Genomic DNA, 13,507 nt, shown 5'->3' with positions numbered 1-13,507 from the left:
AGCCAACCATCTTGCGAACCTATAAACGGTGGTCCTAAGTGAGGCCCTCTGAGCTCTCCTGGACCGCAGCGGCTGCACCCGGCATCTCCCTCTGAGTGGGAGCCTCTCAGGGCTTGCGATCTTTCAGGCCTGCGATATTCGGAGGACCACTGGGTCCTGGGTGAGTCCCTTTCGAAGCTCAACCCTTCGCCCATTGAGAGGGAATGCCTAGACATTCGACGTGAATATTTCTTCACTGAAATCGAGGGGAATTTTTAACAGGTACCTTCTGTATGTTTTTTTATATATATATATATGTTTCTCTGTGTGTGTGAACCAATAGTAAGCATAATCTGTAATTAAGTTGTGATTGTAGTAGACTTACTAACTCACTTTGCAACTATTGAATTAGTTAATGATTAAGCGTTACTAAAGTTTGTTAATGATTAGTTGATAATTAAGTGTTGTTAAATTGTGAATGAAAACTAGACTGTCCCTGAAATACAAACCCTTAGATGATTTTCCTTTATATGTTTCACCCATGTAATAAGTAATAGAGTGAACCTTGCCATCGAATTCTATTAGGTCGCACCTTTATAAATCCCTATTAAAAACACTTTCTGCTAATTTCTTTGACAGTGATTCTTTAAGCGGCCTCTAAACCACTCATTTGCGACAAATTGGCGTAGTCGGCAGGATGGCAAGTCGTATCACTGATTACTTACTAAAACACGGAGTGAATCCAAGCCCTAAATTTTTGGACGAATGGGCTCGTGATAATTGGCATGATTGGGAAGCTGTGGAAAAACAATTAGATGCAGCCAGGGGCCGTGTAAAAGATGGAAAAGGAAAAGGAATTATTTGCAAAATGTTAGGCACCTGCCTAGAAGCTGCTTATCACTTTAGAAAGGATAGTAATAAGAGAGAGCAGGATCTAAAAGAGGAAATAGAAGAAAGAAAGGCAGCTGAATTAAAACTGTCCTCGAAAAACGAGCAGCTGCAAAAACAGTCACAGGAAGATAAGGAGAAAGCTGAATTGATACTATCCTTGAAAGTCGGGCAGCTGCAAAGAGAGTTACAGGAGGGAAGGGAGAAAATTAAAAGGTTGGAAGGAAGGCTTGAGATGATATTAATGCAGGCTCCCAACCCCCCCGACATTGTACAGGTTAGGAAATTAATAGTATCACCTGAGGAATGGGATGGAAAGATATGGGATGATTCTAATGATAGTGAACCGGGGGAAAACGACTGTTTAACTCCTTTAAATCCCCCTGAATATGAAGCTAGACCCATTATAAAAACAGAAGAAACTACTGGACCTTGGGATGGTTTGGTAGATCTCACCCGAAAAACGACCCGATTCGATCCCCTTCAGATGGCTAATTTGCAAGATCGCTACGGCCGTAAGCCAGGCGAAACTGAAACTGAATATCTATGGCGGGTATGTCTGAGCGGAGGAGATAGAATCTTACTAAACGGCGAGGAAGCTAATGGATTTTGGGGACCTGGTGTCTTTTTAAACTCTGGCCCTGAGCCCGCAAATGATCCCCATTCCATAACAAGTAGGGTGGCATACTGGGCTGGTGGAATAGACATACTAGAAAGAGGAGAGCCCCTAGTAATACCTATTAAATCCTTAAACAAGATCTCCACAGTTATTACAAAAGCTGCCTGTATTCAGGCCATGCATGGTCGTGGCCCTTGCGATATTCCCATATCAGCAGAAGTAAATCATGAAATGCTAAAGCCGCTAATTAAAGGAGCCCCCGCTATGCTCAAACCTTACCTCATTACAAAATGGGATCAAATTAGGAGAGATGTAGAATTCAATGCCCAACTTGTGGGAGAGCCAATCTTGATACCCAGAGAGATCCCTACCTGGGCAATGCTGATGCATGACATTATAAATCATGGGCGAGAAATGGGATGGAGCGATCTATCTCGCAAAGTCAAAAAGTCAGGCCGTAGTATCAGACACATTAAACAACTACAAGATAGTCCCCAGAAATCGGAATCTATCGTCCGGCAACCCACAGTTCAGGGGTGGAAGGAACTATACAATCAAGCATTAGCGTTAGGCATTCCAAAAGCTATAGTTCAGAGACAAACTGCATACAACATCCAGAGTCTAATCAGTGCGATTTTGAAACGCGATGAGGACAAAAGAAAAGAGTATATCTTAAATGCTCAAGTGCCATTGCCAACTCTAAGAAAGAGGGATAGCCCCTTTCCACAAAATTCGGAATCAAAAAACGAATAGTGCCAGGACGGCAATTGGGCCTGCCTGTCCGGCAAGTAAAATCCTGTCAATGGATAAATGACAATGGCCCATATATTTTGATTCCAGTTGGCCCTCAGCAACAATCAGTAAAATTTGTAATAGGTACAGGAGCACAAATTTCCATATTAACACAGCAAGATGCCGAGAAGCTGGGTATACGACCTGGACGGCAAAGAGTTAAAATCACTGGCATCAATGGAGCAAGTGTTATGTGCCAAACTGCGAAAGTTAATTTATGGCTTCCGGGTGAGAAGCGTATATCATCCACTCGCTTTGCAATTAAAGATCACAATGAAAATATTTTAGGTTTTGATGTTTTGAACAGTCGAACCTGGCGTCTGCCGGACGGTTCAAATGTTGACCCTAACCCTGATAAAAATTGGGAAATGATAGTGCGCGTACTCCGTGCAGCTCCTGCATTCCCTGATTCAAAAATCACTAACGTCCCGCAGTATCTGATTTCTGCTGTGGCATCAGCTGGAATCTCTGAAGTAATAGCAGATCTGGAAAAGCAGCATATTATTTCCAGAACCCACTCCCCGTATGATTCGCCGGTTTGGCCAGTGCGAAAACCAGACGGGAGGTGGCGATTAACAATTGATTATCGGCGCTTAAATGCCAATACAGCCCCACTAACAGCTGCCGTACCTAATATTGCAACTTTAACAGCCACATTACAAGCAGCTGCACACCCATGGATGGCAGCGTTAGATGTAAAAGATATGTTCTTTATGTCCCTTTGCAGGAAAAAGATAAAGCGGAATTTGCCTTTACTTGGGATGGCATACAATATACTTTTAACAGACACCTACAGGGGTATAAACATTCACCCACAATCACTCATGCTGCACTTGCTGAACTTTTACAAATCGTCTCACTTCCCCAGAATGTGAAACTGTACCAAAATATAGATGATACTCTAATTGGAGGCGATTCCTCTGAAGAGGTGGGGGAAGCAGCAACAGCAGTGTGGCAAGTGTTACATAACGCAGAAATTGAAATTCCCCCTGAGAAATGTCAGGGACCAAGTAAAGAGGTAAAATTTTTAGGTACTTGGTGGATTGCAGGTAGTGCAACAATTCCACCGGACACCCTAAGTAAAATAGAACAATTGCAGATGCCCCAATCTAGAAAAGAATTACAACAGCTTATGGGTACTTTAGGATATTGGAGAAAATATGTACCTGGATTTTCTATCATTGCTTGCCCACTATATTCACTTTTACGAAAAGGAAAATCATGGGAATGGAATTCAGAACATGAAGAGGCAGTCAAAACTCTAATTCAGGAATTAAAAGCATATCAATCATTGGGACCAGTACACCCCCACGACCCTGTTATAGCAGATGGGGTTTTGCTGAACACGGTACTTATTGTAATCTATTCCAAGCTGGCCCAGATGGACCAAAAAGACCTTTGATGTTCAGTTCGACTGCATTTAAAGAGACAGAACAAAGATATTCTGAGTGGGAAAAGGGACTATTGTCTTTAGTCCAAGCAGTGAAACAAGCTGAGAAAATACACCAGGAATAACCTGTACAAACCAGAGGTCCATTTAATTTATTAGAAGCAGTTCTGAAGGGGACTGCTCCCCCAGAAGGAATTGTACAAAAGCCTACAATTAGGAAATGGTATGCTTATTTGACAGGAATTGCGGAAGAAATGAGATTAACTGAAGGACACACTAAACTCTCTAAATTACAGATGCCTATAAATGCAGACCCATTAGCATGACAACAATGTTTTAAACCCTCACCTATTTGAAATGCACCTCCTTTTTCCGAGGGAACACCATCAGAAGATACTTGGTTTACTGATGCCTCAGCAAGCAGAATAGATGGCAGATGGCAATACAAGGCTGCTGCATTAAACATCAACACTGGCAAACAAATCATAGAAGAAGGTGAAGGTAGTGCACAAGTAGGAGAATTAAGGGCAGTTGTTCTAGCAGCACAAAACGGAGCAAAAGTTATCTATGTCAGCTCCTATGAAGTGGGCAGGTGCCACACAGTGGCTTTGTCAGTGGGAAGTGCTGAACTGGGAAGTAAATAGATCTCCAGTTTGGAGATCTCAAGATTGGCAACTATTACTTAAAATAGCCAGAAACACTCCATTCAAGATGGGATGGGTTAAAGCTCATGCCAAAAATAATGAACCAGCCACAAATTGGAATCAAAAGGTAGATGAATTGGCAAAAATTAGAAAAATAAAAGTAGGAAATTCCTTAAATTCTGAGTGGTATCGATTGGGAGAATGGCTACATCAAAAATTAGGTCATACAGGTAAAGAAGCACTTTATTTTGCTGCACAAAGTAAGGGTTGACCTCTAGACAGGAAAACCTGTGAAATTATTCTTACAGAATGTCCTCGATGTAAATTAAAATTACAAACGAATCACCCTGCTAAAGCACCATCCTTACATATCAGTCAGGGAAAGACTCTGTGGTCCAGATGGCAAATTGATTACATTGGGCCACTAAAATCTTCTGCAGGATATCGATATATCCTCACAGGGGTAGAAGTAGTCTCCGGCTTGCTTATGGCAACTAAATGCCGAAAAGCTGATGGGAAAAACACAGTACAAGGACTATCTTCTTGGTTCTCTAGTCTACCTACTGCTGATGCTATCCAAAGTGATAATGGCATACATTTCACAAATAGGGAAGTGCAAGAATGGGCAGAACAGAAAGAAATTCAATGGGTATTCCACACCCCCAACTACCCCCAATCAAATGGGATGATAGAACGAGCTAATGGCTTATTAAAAAAGAGCCTTAAGCCACACGAAGTCTGGTGGGATACAAGACTTTCCGAAGTACTCCATCAATTAAACAATTGATACGGACCCACTGGAAGCCCTGTGAGCCGAGCATTCTTTGTAAAAGCTAAATCTAATACTCCCCCTACTGATGAAAGAAAATGTCCGCTAACATTACAGCCAGAACAACCTGTTATGGTAAATTTACCACAAATTGGAACTGTGCCTATGACTCTAACTAAACCCCGTGGCCCACTTGCTTGGGAAGCTACTGAGAGCAGTGATGCAAAACATAGAATCAGTACTAGATGGATTTTTCCTTCTTTCTAAAAGGGGTAACCCGTTCGGCCTTCCCCACCGAAACGTCGTCTTTCTTTTTTTTTTAACAGGAGAAGATGAACCTATACCGATGGCAATAACAACAGCAGCAGCATCTCCCCAACCCAATTTTATTTTTCCTTTTAGTCGAGATAAGTATAATCCTTTTAGTTCAGACACAAGATCCCTGGGACCATGCATTACTAAATTACACTGGACGTGTGGGAACCCTACCAACAGACAAGACAAACCTGAACCTTGCTATTTTAGTTATACATGGGAACAAGGCATATTCAAAAGATGAATGGAGATGGGAGACACTACACCAGAAAGAAATTAAGATATCTCACAATAACAATAACATTCATCAAATTTTATCACTTCAAGCCGCACCAGGGGAAGAAATAAAAATAGGGTGCCATGTAATCAATGGATCTACCCACGAAAAATCCACTAAAATTAAAATATACTACACCAATTTCTCTAAACCTAAAAACAATGAGAAGTCTTGCTATAAGACACCAGAACCAGATTGTTGGTACAATTTCACTTTTACACAACCTGTACTCGCATTTTGCTTTTGGGGTAATCGTGGTGTAGAACTGTTGTTTGATTTTATCATTAATGAATGAAAAATTTAGAATTTGTGTAAAACAGGGTGGCCGTGGATTGATGCATATGTGCCTTTTAACATACCTACATCTAATCTAAATTTATCTGCAATAGCACTACACAATAACATCACCTTTCATAGGCAGGAATGGATTATTTGTCTTGGTTTCGGCTGGGATAGAGTTAAAATTTCTTCCTAGTGCTGTGTTTTGGATTTAATATGAGAAGAATGTTAATAACACACTGATGTTTTCAGTTGTTGCTAAGTATCTTGTCAAGGACAACTATCCTCCAGGAAGCTACCAAGCTACTACGCCCACAAGACTGGGAGGAGGAAACACAGCCAGAACAGCCAGCCCACCTGGCCAATGGGGTATTCCATACCATGTGACGTCATGCTCAGTATATGAATGGTAGGCGTGATCCAGGAAGTACCGATCGCTACTTGGTTATCGGTCAGCGCGGGTGGTGAGCAATTGCATTGTACATCACTCATTTTGTATATTTTATCATTATCATTATTATTATTATTTTCCCTTTTCTGTTCTATTAAACTGTCTTTATCTCAACCCACAAGTTTGTTTCCTCACTCTCACCCTTCCGATTCTCTCCCTGCCCCACTGGGGGGGGAGGGAGTGAGCAAGCGGCTGTGTGGTATTTGGCTGCCTGCCAGGTTAAACCACGACATTATTACAGATGAAAATGAAAACCAACAAATTCCATCCTTAAAGGGAACCAAAGGAGACACCATTTCGATAGGATGCTGAATTGAAAATCATACTAAATGTATGACAGCAACCTTACACATTGTTGTAAACAACATTGAAGGAAAAGACGACATACATACCTGTCCATTTAAACATGAATGCTGGTATACTTTTACTATATCCCATTCAGTACTCATAATGTGTCTTTGGACAAACCGTAACTCTCACTCCAGCTTAGGTTTTCAATTCAGGATTGATACCGCACAACCACATTCACCAACTCAGCCTCCTATCAAACTGTCTCCTTACATTTATAACATTGGTCCCTATGTAATCAAGAACATAGGACAACAGCAAGTGCTATTTAATCCATCGTGGTCTCTAAAACGAGTGGAGCTATCAATGCAAGTTGATATCTCTACAATTAAACCTACTTGCTCACCATTCCTGAACACGTCTTTTACAAGATGGCTAGCGTGGGTGCATGGGCGAACCCTCACCTCTCCAAAACGATCAAGGAGAGATCTAACTGGCGTTCTGGGAACGGGACTAGGAATATTGAACTGGATGCTGAAGTTTTAGCAAACAAAATCAATTCAGCAACAAGTGATTTACTTAAATTAGAACAGCCATTACGATCTTCTTTGACAGCATTAGGAACAAGCCAGTGGCTTTTGGCTAATATATTGCCTACATGGGAAAGAATTAATGAAAAGGACCACCAACTAATCACAAATGCATTTGACATAATTCAAAATAATATTTCTCTAGCTCTTAGTTGCATCCAGGCTCAATTATGGATACAATCTACCATGGCAGCAATTATAAGGGAAGGTGATGAGGACACCTTGCCCACTGAAATCCGAAAGGTAGTTTGGGATAATGCAACTAAATTTGAAAAAGAATTTCAATCTTGGTGGCGTCTAGTCAATTTTACTTACGACTCCGCTGACAGCAAAGTCACAGCCTTTGTTTTGACAATACACAATGCTTCAGTATATATCATATACCCAATCATTGCGCTGGGATAAAATCACAATGGAAAGGTACTCTACCCATTAGAACATAGAGTATGGGCCCAAAAAAATGGGAATAAATGGCAAACTATTGATGTTGATGCATGTGTTGTGCGAGAACAACAGGGGTTTATTTGTGAAAGCAATACCATCAAAGCTCAAGACATTTGTCTTGACACTGAACAAAGTGTTTGTAATTTTGAAATACATCCTGATGAAACCCCTGAAACTGTACTTATATATGTTGGATGTGTGTGTTTGCATAAGAACTCTTTGTGATTCTATATTTACATATAGATAACGTAATTGTGGAAACATCTAACCACTCAAATATCTGTGTTTGTAATTTTACTAAGATTATGGGATGCAACTTCAACTATTCAGCTCCTGTTACAACCCATCAGTTGCTACAATCAAGCTATGCATCTTGTCAAGATCTACTACCTACCCCCATTGGAATGAATCTTACATTAGTACGAAAACTGTTACAACATGATGACCTGAGTCAATTGCTAAACCAGATTCGAAACAACGGACAAAGAACTCTGATTACGGTCCATCATGATGCAGAGAAGATACATCATGTCCTAGAAAAGGTGATAAAGGATGGAGAACATCACTGGTGGGATGTTTTATTTGGATGGTCACCAACAGTAACAGGAACTTTGATTTGGGTTTTACATCCCATGACAATTTTACTAATTTCTATTGTGCTATGCTTATTGTTGAACATTATTCTATGTGTTAAAGTGTGGAAAATAACTAAACAAATGGCACTAATACCAAAACCTCCTCACATGTATGACATTGCTTAATTGTACTTAATAAAACCTTAATAGTTAAGTATATTAATAATTAAGTATACCTACCAAAAATTTCCCTCAAATTTCAATTGGAATATGGCATTGATCTGTTTATAGGCACAGAGGCAAGAGGCGACCACACCGCCACTCTGTGATCAAGATGGATTGACTTTAGTCACGGGGTGGATTGTGGTGGTGCATTCATACCCCCCCTTTCTTCCCTGGGCCACTTGTTGATCTGGGCCGCTTATTGATCTCAGAAATTTCCGTGAAACCTCGGCCTTGGTGTACTGAAGTCTGGCAGTTGAGCGCTCCTTGACTGTATCAGAAACTCTGCATAGCTGAGGCTGGGAACATCCTCCTACTGCCTGGCCCCGGTGTCCAGTAGAACAACACCGAAACCTTGAGAATTCTTTAGTAATTACCACCTGGGACTGTGGCCAGGATGGAAATTTACGGATGACTAAAGCCAACCATCTTGCGAACCTATAAACGGTGGTCCTAAGTGAGGCCCTTTGAGCTCTCCTGGACCGCAACGGCTGCACCCAGCATCTCCCTCTGAGTGGGAGCCTCTCAGGGCTTGCGATCTTTCAGGCCTGCGATATTCGGAGGACCACTGGGTCCTGGGTGAGTCCCTTTCGAAGCTCAACCCTTCGCCCGTTGAGAGGGAATGCCTAGACATTCGACGTGAATATTTCTTCACTGAAATCGAGGGGAATTTTTAACAGGTACCTTCTGTATGTTTTTTTATATATATACATATGTTTCTCTATGTGTGTGAACTAATAGTAAGTATAATCTGTAATTAAGTTGTGATTGTAGTAGACTTACTAACTCACTTTGCAACTATTGAATTAGTTAATGATTAGAGGTTACTAAAGTTTGTTAATGATTAGTTGATAATTAAGTGTTGCTAAATTGTGAATGAAACCTAGACTGTCCCTGAAATATAAACCCTTAGATGATTTTCCTTTATATGTTTCACCCATGTAATAAGTAATAGAGTGAACCTTGCCATCGAATTCTATTAGGTCGCACCTTTGTAAATCTCTATTAAAATCACTTTCTGCTAATTTCTTTGACGTGATTCTTTAAACGGCCTCTAAACCACTCATTTGCGATAGCTAGGTACTTCCAGTAGCCAATAGGACTAATAAAACTGAGGTAATAACAGCTACAATAAAAATAGAGGGAAAATCCTGACCATTTTCCAGTCAACAGAAAAACACCCATTGACTGCTTCATTATCATGGCTATACCTGTAATTTCCAATATTTATGGGTTTTAGAAAACATAGAAAAAGAAATTTTTAGTACATGAAAGATGGAAATTTTCAACAATTAATTCTTCCTAACTGCATATCCTGCCTTTTTAAAAAATCTTTAGACAGTTTTTCACCTAGCTCTTACATGGAAAACCTTGCATATAAGTTTTCACAAGAAGAATTTGGTGAATTGCTTCCTTGCTATTAATAAAAAAAATCTGAATTTGGAAGGACAGTTATTGGCATTTAAGTGCTTATAATTAAATCTACATAAATTTGCCACCATGCATAAGTGTCTAAGGAAAACATTCATTTAGTATGAAAGCTTTTTTTTTTTTTAATTTTAATTTTTAAGCTTGTTTTGATTATGGACATAATAAAATATTAAATATTTGAAAGGGGGACCAAGGATGGATATGAAGTGGTATATTTTAATAGTAGAAAAAATGTACAGATAACAAACATTTATTTTGCAATGAGGCTAATGTAATCTTCATGGCTAATCTAGAATGCAAAGCTATAAACCAACATAATAGTCTATCTAGTTTATATATGTTCCACAGAGATGACATGCTTCCAGTCTAGAGAAAAATGCAGAACGTGTTGTTACTGAAGTTAATCAACATGCTATTCCCAGAGAACCCCTCAATCACAGACTTAGAGGCAGTAATGGATTGGCAAAAATGCACTGTTTCAAGTGGATACATGATGCTCAAACTGACATTTGGAAAACACATATTTATTAAACACTTCATCACATACTACATTTTTAAGTGTACTTGCTTTGGAAGGAATTAGATGTACATCACTTCTGTCTGTTTTTCTACTTTCCTGATATAAATAGCAAAATAAGGCACTGTGCCCCAGACAACTAATCTAAGCCAAGCCAGGTCAGTGGTCATCATGGAGACTTTTAAGAACTCATAAATGCTTTAAAAATAAAATAAGTTGCCCTAGCAGTACTGGAACAATTCCTGTCCTGTTTAAAACCTCCTTCTTCAGCCTCTCCCTCATATGGGGCTCCTAACGTGCTCTCTCTTCTCCATCCAACCATTCAGTTTCACTAAACTCATCTCATGTGTATTAAATCCTTTTGATTATTCTTTTGACAAGCTGGGTTAAAATCAGCCAATGGCTTAAAAAACCATTAGGAGAGATAGACAGAAAGATACATGTGACATTTAGTTTTGTTCTTTTTACCTAAAAACAAGTAATGCAATTTGATACCTTCTGGATTGTAGGCATTCTGTATGTTGCACAGTAAGACTATGGCGCTGCCAGTTATGGCATACCTTCAAAATTAACCAATTTCCTATGGTTGGAGATTAAAAGAAGATAGCATGCTGAAAACAGTGTTGTCCTACCCTCCAGTTCCAATGGAGTTGAGATTTTATAAGTAGGAACTGGCCTCAGGGAAGATGAATAGAAAATTCTCCTGTTTCAAGAAAAATGTGATGCAGAAAAATGAGTCCCTATAGTGGAATGCACTGGAGATCTGGATTGTAGTAACAGCAGAAAGAAGGAACTATCTTCCTGCAATGACTGTTTAATCTATTTTCTTGATAGGTACAAAGTAATGACGGAGACTGCAACATGAATCCTGATCCACTGCTTCCACCTGCCAGAAGAGGAAGATGACATTAGCTGCCACAAAAGATGAAGAATGTCTGAGCAAGGAAAATGGAAAAGGAGAGTCACTGAGGAAAAGAAAAAAACATGGAAAGAAAAAAGGCTTTGAAGATGAGCTCAGTTACAAGAAAAAAAATCAACAAAAAAATAACTATGACGTGTGACAACAAATCCATAACAGGAGTTTTTTACAAGACATGGACCTGTTGGAGCGGGTCCAGAGGAGGGCCACAAAAATGATCAGAGGGATGGAACACCTCTCCTATGAAGAAAGGCTGGGAGAATTGAGGTTGTTCAGCCTGGAGAAGAGAAGGCTCCGGGGACACCTTATTGCGGCCTTTCCATACTTAAAGAGGAATTATAAGAAGGATGGAGGAAGGCTTTTCACCAGGGCCTGTAGTGACAGGACAAGGTGCAACAGTTTTAAACTGAAAGTGAGTAGGTTTAGATTGGACATAAGGAAGAAATTTTTTATGGTGAGGGCGGTGAGACACTGGCATAGGTTGCCCAGAGAAGCTGTGGATGCCCCATCATTGGAAGTGCTCAAGATCAGATTGGATGGGGCTTTGAGCAACTTCATCTAGTGACAGATGTCCCTGCCATCCATGGCAGGGGGGTTGGACTAGATGATCTTTAGAGGTGCCTTCCAACCCAAACCATTCTATAATTCTGTGATTTTATAATTTTTATCCCATCCAAGTCTAATTTAATAATGAAACCTGCTTGTTCACTATAAATCAAATATATTATCCAAGGTTTATAAGATTAAAACAAGCTACCTGTAATCAATGAAGATCAATATGAACAACAACCTGTTTAAAAAAATCAGTTTCCAGAAGGAAGGAAGAAAAATACAAGCATTGTTCATAAAAATGGAAGTATTCATCAGGAAGAAAGGAGTTTCTGCTCCCAAGCCTCATTTGTGGTTACTAAAGAAAGAGATCCTTTCCTCAGATATCGCAGCTACATTGCAATGAGGCAAGGGCATTGAAGGACAGCCAATGCCCATTTAGTGAAGAAACAGAGATGCCAGCTCATAGTGAAAAGGTCAAATTAGGTACAACATAAACATTAAAGACCATGGAAAAGACCAGGCGTTTAGATTTTTTTTTTCTGGGATAAGATTGGTTAATAGGAGCAGGAAGTGCAATAATGAGAATACTTTTGATCTCTGTAGTTGGGAAATAAGCAATGATCTATGACACATAGCTGAATGATTTGAAATAGATGAGAAAGCAGAATGAGGAGCCTTTCCTCCATTTTAAAGACAGAAGAACAAGACCCTGATCACCATACAGACATTTCTGAGGCCAGAATTTTCATTTATGTTAAGTACAAGTAAGCCACTGGAGTGTATATCTCCTTAAGCAGATATCAACTCATTTCTCTGTCAGTCTATTACTTGGACTACCATTTAAGCTACCAATGAGAGGAGCTGAATTTGCAAAGCTTGTCATACCTCGATAGGTGTGTTATATTGTTAGTTATCTACTGGCTGGATTAGCACTTTACAAAGTTGGTGGTTTGCATAAAAGCTGCATGTGGAAACCAAGGAGGTGGGTTAAAACTTTTTATTTTGGCTGCAAATTAGAATGAGCCCCATGGACAAAGCCTGGAGAAATGAGTCGTGGGTGGCCTCTTTGCCACTGGATGGACCCCAGAGTACGTTCACCATTTGTGACACATAACAGCTCATAGAGAGCCCAAACATGTGAAATGCCCACTGCTCCATTTCTTATTGGAGCAGAGAACATGGCTTTCCATTAATGAGCCAAGAAGGTCCAGTTTCGGGGCAGAGAGTCAGGAGGTATCTCCTGCTCTTCACCTGGAGCGACTGCCTTTGGGAGTGCAAATTTTCTGCAGTTCTGTCACACATGTGCTTGGCCCAACAAAAAGAGCAAAAGGCTCCTGCACCTTCATTACCGTATTGCTCCCTTTCTGAATCAGCTGGTATGATACTGCCTCAGGGAAGAAAAGCCACCACTGAGAGAAGTGTTGATTCATTTTTTCATAAGCTTTTTACTACCAGTTATGGAGGGCTGTGCTGCTGCACTGAAACCTCACAGAGCGAAAGCTGCTTCATCCAAAGTAAAGGCTGACAAGGGAGTGCCGAAGCTGGTGGCCATTCTGCTGCCAGGGA

General features: G+C 40.2%; 1 long non-coding RNA gene across 3 annotated transcripts; it reads left to right on the top strand.

Annotated features, from left to right (window-relative positions):
* The first annotated feature begins 5,290 nt into the window (after nt 1–5,290).
* Nucleotides 5,291–11,563, top strand: LOC142078776 (uncharacterized). Of its 3 annotated transcripts, none has more exons than XR_012672345.1 (3): nt 5,291–6,361; nt 8,028–8,267; nt 11,305–11,563. It is a non-coding gene; the product is annotated as an uncharacterized LOC142078776 (long non-coding RNA). The 3 variants fall into 3 exon arrangements; XR_012672344.1 differs by having other exon boundaries at nt 5,342–6,416; XR_012672346.1 differs by having other exon boundaries at nt 5,408–6,416; nt 7,969–8,267.
* Nucleotides 11,564–13,507: the final 1,944 nt, after the last annotated feature.

This window comes from Calonectris borealis, chromosome 2, assembly GCF_964195595.1.
Source record: "Calonectris borealis chromosome 2, bCalBor7.hap1.2, whole genome shotgun sequence".
Lineage (NCBI taxonomy): Eukaryota > Metazoa > Chordata > Aves > Procellariiformes > Procellariidae > Calonectris > Calonectris borealis.
The sequence above is the reverse complement of the archived record's forward strand: the minus strand, read 5'-3'. Positions and strand labels throughout refer to the sequence as shown.